A 5,473-nucleotide genomic window follows, 5' to 3' on the forward strand; every position below is an offset into this window, starting at 1 on the left:
TCAGGAGATGGAGACCACGGTGAAACCCTGTCTCTACTAAAAATACAAAAAAAATTAGCCGGGCATGTTGGCGGGTGCCTGTAGTCCCAGCTACCCGGAGAGGCTGAGGCAGGAGAATGGCGTGAGCCCGGGAGGCGGAGCTTGCAGTGAGCCAAGATTGCGCCACTGCACTCCAGCCTGGGGGACAGAGCGAGACTCCGTCTCAAAAAAAAAAAGAAAAGGGAACACTTTTACACAGCTATTGGGAATGCAACCTCGTACAACCACTACGGAAAACAGTGTAGAGATTTCTTAAAGAACTAAAAGTAGAACTACCATTTGATCCAGAAATCCCACTACTGGGTATCTACCCAGAGAAAAATAAGTCAGTATACGAAAAAAATACTTGCACACGCATGTTTATAGCAGCACAATTTGCAATTGCAAAATAGGGAACTAGCCCAAATGCCCACCAATCAAGGAGTAGATAAAGAAATTGTGATATATGTGTATACACACACACACACACATACACCATGGAACCACTCAACCATAAAAACAAATGAAATAACAGCATTCACAGCAACCTGGGTGGAGCTAGAGACCACTATTCTAAGTGAGGTAACTCAGGAATGGAAAATCAAACATCGTATGTTCTCACTCATAAGTGGGAGCTAAACTATGAGGATGCAAACGCATAAGAATGACACAATGGACTTTGGGGGCTCAGGGGAAAAGGCTGGGAGGGTGGTGAGGGATAAAAGACTACAAATTGGGTGCAGTATACACTGCTTGGGTGATGGGTGCACCAAAATCTCAGAAATTACTGCTAAAGAACTTGTTCATGTAACCAAACGTCACCTGTCCCCCCAAAACCAATTGAAATAATAAATATAAAAAATTTAGAATCAAGGCCAGGTGCAGTGGCTCACACCTCTAATCCCAGCAGTTTGGGAAGCCGAGGCAGGCAGATCACTTGAGGTCAGGAGTTCAAGACCAGCCTGTTCAACATGGTGAAACCCCATCTCAAGTAAAACTACAAAAATTAGCTGGGTGTGGTGGCACATGCCTGTAACCCCAGCTACTCGGGAGGCTGAGGCAGGAGAATCCCCTGAACCTGGGAGATCGGACCACTGCATTCCAGCCTGGACGACAGAGTGAAACTCCATCTCAAAAAAAAAAAAGAAAAAAAATCCTTCTTATCTCTTACCACTATTTATATGAGCCCTCTTCCTTGGGTGTGCTTCCAGTGATTAGCACTTGTTAATTCTTCTTGAGGGGTTGGAGGAACCTCTTTGTCAAGTCACATGTACCTGAGTCTCACTGGGAGGCTCTAGTCAGTGCCAGTGGAGAGAGAAACATCTTGGATGTCTGTGGACAGACAAAACACACAGTGATTCAAATATATGAGCTTCAGATTGAGAGCCACCAGGACAAATGCTCAAAATTGCAGGGGTAGAGTTGTAATCATGCTGCTTCTCATCTAGACCACTTGATTCTGCATTAGCCTAAATTAATAGTAGTAGGGCTTTATTTGTCTAACAATGGTTACTCTTATTTTGAACAACTTTTGGGAAAAAACCTGGTTTTGGATATAGGAACAGAGCCTTATAAGGAATTTTGCTACCTGCTCTAGATTTACATATCAGTTGTAGAATGAGACAACTAAAAAGGACTATATGGTTTTTAAGCTTTGTTTTGATTCTAAATTTTTTTTTATTATACTTTAGGTTTTAGGGTACATGTGCACAATGTGCAGGTTTGTTACATATGTATCCATGTGCCATGTTAGTTTGCTGCACCCATTAACTCGTCATTTAGCATTAGGTATATCTCCTAATGCTATCCCTCCCTGCTTCCCCCACCCCACAACAGGCCCCGGTGTGTGATGTTCCCCTTCCTGTGTCCATGAGTTCTCATTGTTCAGTTCCCACCTATGAGTGAGAACACGCGGTGTTTGGTTTTTTGTCCTTGCGATAGTTTACTGAGAATGATGTTTTCCAGTTTCATCTGTGTCCCTACAAAGGACATGAACTCATCATTTTTTATGGCTGCATAGTATTCCATGGTGTATATGTGCCACATTTTCTTAATCCAGTCTATCGTTGTTGGACATTTGGGTTGGTTCCAACTCTTTGCTATTGTGAATAGTGCCGCAATAAACATACGTGTGCATGTGTCTTTATAGCAGCATGATTTATAGTCCTTTGGGTATATACCCAGTAATGGGATGGCTGGGTCAAATGGTATTTCTAGTTCTAGATCCCTGAGGAATCACCACACTGAATTCCACAATGGTTGAACTAGTTTACAGTCCCACCAACAGTGTAAAAGTGTTCCTATTTCTCCATATCCTCTCCAGCACCTGTTGTTTCCTGACTTTTTAATGATGGCCATTCCAACTGGTGTGAGATGGTATCTCACTGTGGTTTTGATTTGCATTTCTCTGATGGCCAGTGATGATGAGCATTTTTTCATGTGTTTTTTGGCTGCATAAATGTCTTCTTTTGAGAAGTGTCTGTTCATGTCCTTTGCCCACTTTTTGATGGGGTTGTTTTTTTCTTGTAAATTTGTTTGAGCTCATTGTAGATTCTGGATATTAGCCCTTTGTCAGATGAGTAGGTTGCAAAAATTTTCTCCCATTCTGTAGGTTGCCTGTTCACTCTGAGGGTAGTTTCTTTTGCTGTGCAGAAGCTCTTTAGTTTAATTAGATCCCATTTGTCAATTTTGGCTTTTGTTGCCATTGCTTTTGGTGTTTTAGACATGAAGTCCTTACCCACTTTTTTTTTTTTTTTTTTTTGAGACAGTCTCACTCTGTCATCCAGGCTGGAGTGCAGTGGCCCAATCTTGGCTCACTGCAACCTCCGCCTCCCAGGTTCAAGTGATTCTCCTGCCTCAGCTTCCCGAGTAGCTGGGACTAGAGGTGCCTACCTCCATGCCCGGCTAATTTTTGTATTTTTTTAGTAGAGACAGGGTTTCACCAATGTTGGCCAGGCTGGTCTCCAACTCCTGACCTCAAGCGATCCACCCACCTCAGCCTCCCAAAGTGCTGGGATTACAGGCGTGAGCCACTGTGCCCGGCCAGGGATCTTACACTAGCAGAGTATCAGTGTTGTTCACCGTAGTCTATCTCTATTCCAAACTACCTTTTAAACAGATACACGAGTGATCAATGTACAATTTCAACTTGACTGTGACATTCTCCTACTTAAAGCCTTCAGTGGCTCCCCAGCCCCTACAAAGTAAGGGCAGATTATTATTCCATCATATAAAATTCCAACTATTTATCACTTAAATCCACTTAACCTATACTGCAGATACTCTGAATTGCAGCCTGGTGTGAATGGCCTTTCCCCATTCACACAGGGCAGCTTCAAGCACCCCGCCTTTTGCTCCCTTTTTCCTCTGCTGAAGTGTCCCTCTGTGTCTACTTATCTTTCAAGAGGAGCACAGGGCTACCCACTCGGTGAAATATTTCTAGTCTCTGCCTCTAATTCCACTAAAACCATCAGCAAACATAACTTCACGCTTCTTTGTGGTCCCACTCTAACCTGTAGTTAATATATTCTTCCCACTATAATATAAACTTGTTGAAGATGAGGTAGGACTAAACCATTTTTTCCCCAAATAAATACCTGTGTGTGTATGTATAGTCACTGATGATCTTGAAAACAAAAGTTTTATGGAAGTGGAAGATGAGGAAAATCCTACTGCACTAAATTTAAGAGATAAAGTCAAGACAGTGAATATTAAGTAATATTTGAAGGATTCTGGCATAGAAGGAATCATGGAAATAGAAAAGATGTGGATAAAATGTATAAGACATATTATGAGTAATATACACTTTTTTTATGTAAGTGAGGTTTCACTCTCCCAAAAGAGATAGTGGTGGTGCTAGAATGGGAAATGAGAATAAATATTAGATGAGGGAGAAGGGAACAGCCTAGATTCAGAGAGGGGGAAAAGTATGCTTCCAGGAACAATGTGGGGTGAGAAGGCAGGCCTCCAAACTCAGCTCTGTTGGAAGAGGGTTACACTTACCTGAGCTAAACCAAACAGCCAGGTCACTGAGGAGCTGTGGCAATGGCAGCCCAGGCTGTGGTGGCTGTGGGAAAACAGCATGGCCATGGCAGTGAGGGGAGAAAGACATCCTGCCTACATTTGAACAATAAGAGGTCATGACTAGGTTGATGGAGGGAAATTGCCCATGGCACTGAGGCAGAGATGGCAAAAAATCTTCTGGACCACCAGTGACATCATGTGGCCAAAGATCACCAGACTTCTCTACTAAAAATAGGTTGCTGGATTTTCCCTTCTAGAGAATGTTACAATTATACTGACCTCTAGAAATGAATAAGCCAGCCCAGGACTTCCACTCCTGCCTGAGGGGAGCAGAGCCAGAGATGGGACCAGAGGTCGAACTCCGGTTCTGACAAGACGGCTGGGCTGCCCCGCAGAATCATCAAGGACACCCAGCGTTTGCTGGGAGAATGAGTTCCTGGCATTCAAGCAAAACCACGTGAGAGCAACGCCTATTATTTTCATGTGGTCATTGCTGGCCCTCAGGATTCCCCCTTTGAGGGAGGGACTTTTAAATTTGAACTATTCCTTCCAGAAGAATACGCCATGGCAGCCCCTAAAGTACGTTTCATGACCAAAATTTATCATCTTAATGTAGACAAGTTGGGAAGAATAAGTTTAGATATTTTGAAAGATAAGTGGTCCCCAGCACTGCAGATCCGACAGTTCTGCTATCGATCCAGGCCTTGTTAAGTGCTCCCAATCCAGATGATCCATTAGCACATGATGTAGTGGAGCAGTGGAAGACCAACGAAGCTCAAGCCATAGAAACAGCTAGAGCAGCGACTAGGCTATATGCCATGAACAATATTTAAATTGATCCGATCGCCAAGTGTGCATCACTTCTCCTGTTCTGCCAAGACTTCCTTATTTTTGTTTGCATTTAATGGACACAGTCTTAGAAACATTACAGAACAAAAAAAGCCCAGATATCTTCAGCCTTAGGTGATTAAATGCAAAAAAAAAAAGTAATGGATAAGCCCCGGGGTCCTTGAATTTATCACAGAAAGAAAGTAGTGGTGGCAGGCCGGCGTGTTGGCTCATGCCTGTAATCCCAGCACTTTGGGAGGCCAAGGTGGGTGGATCACCTGAGATCAGGAGTTCAAGACAAGCCTGGCCAACATGGTGAAACCCCGTCTCTACTAAAAATACAAAAATTAGCTGGGTGTGGTGGTGCACGCCTGTAGCCCCAGCTACTCGGGAGGCCGAGGCAGGAGAATTCCTTGAACCCAGGAGGCAGAGGTGCAGTGAGCCGAGATTGCACCACTGCACTCGAGCCTGGGTGACAGGGCGAGACTCCGCCTCAAAAAAAAAAAAAAAAGGTAGTGGTGGCAATAAGAATATTTTCACAATAGCTACATGGAGACGCCTGAAATTTAACTCAAATATTCAAAGCTGCCACTTTATTTTATAT

The 5,473-nt window shown here is 43.5% G+C and overlaps 1 pseudogene; it reads left to right on the forward strand.

Moving 5' to 3' along the window:
• The first annotated feature begins 4,062 nt into the window (after positions 1–4,062).
• On the forward strand, positions 4,063–4,914 carry LOC100595260 (annotated as a pseudogene).
• The last annotated feature ends 559 nt before the right edge of the window (positions 4,915–5,473 follow it).

This window comes from Nomascus leucogenys, chromosome 22a (assembly GCF_006542625.1).
Source record: "Nomascus leucogenys isolate Asia chromosome 22a, Asia_NLE_v1, whole genome shotgun sequence".
NCBI classification, from domain to species: Eukaryota; Metazoa; Chordata; class Mammalia; order Primates; family Hylobatidae; genus Nomascus; species Nomascus leucogenys.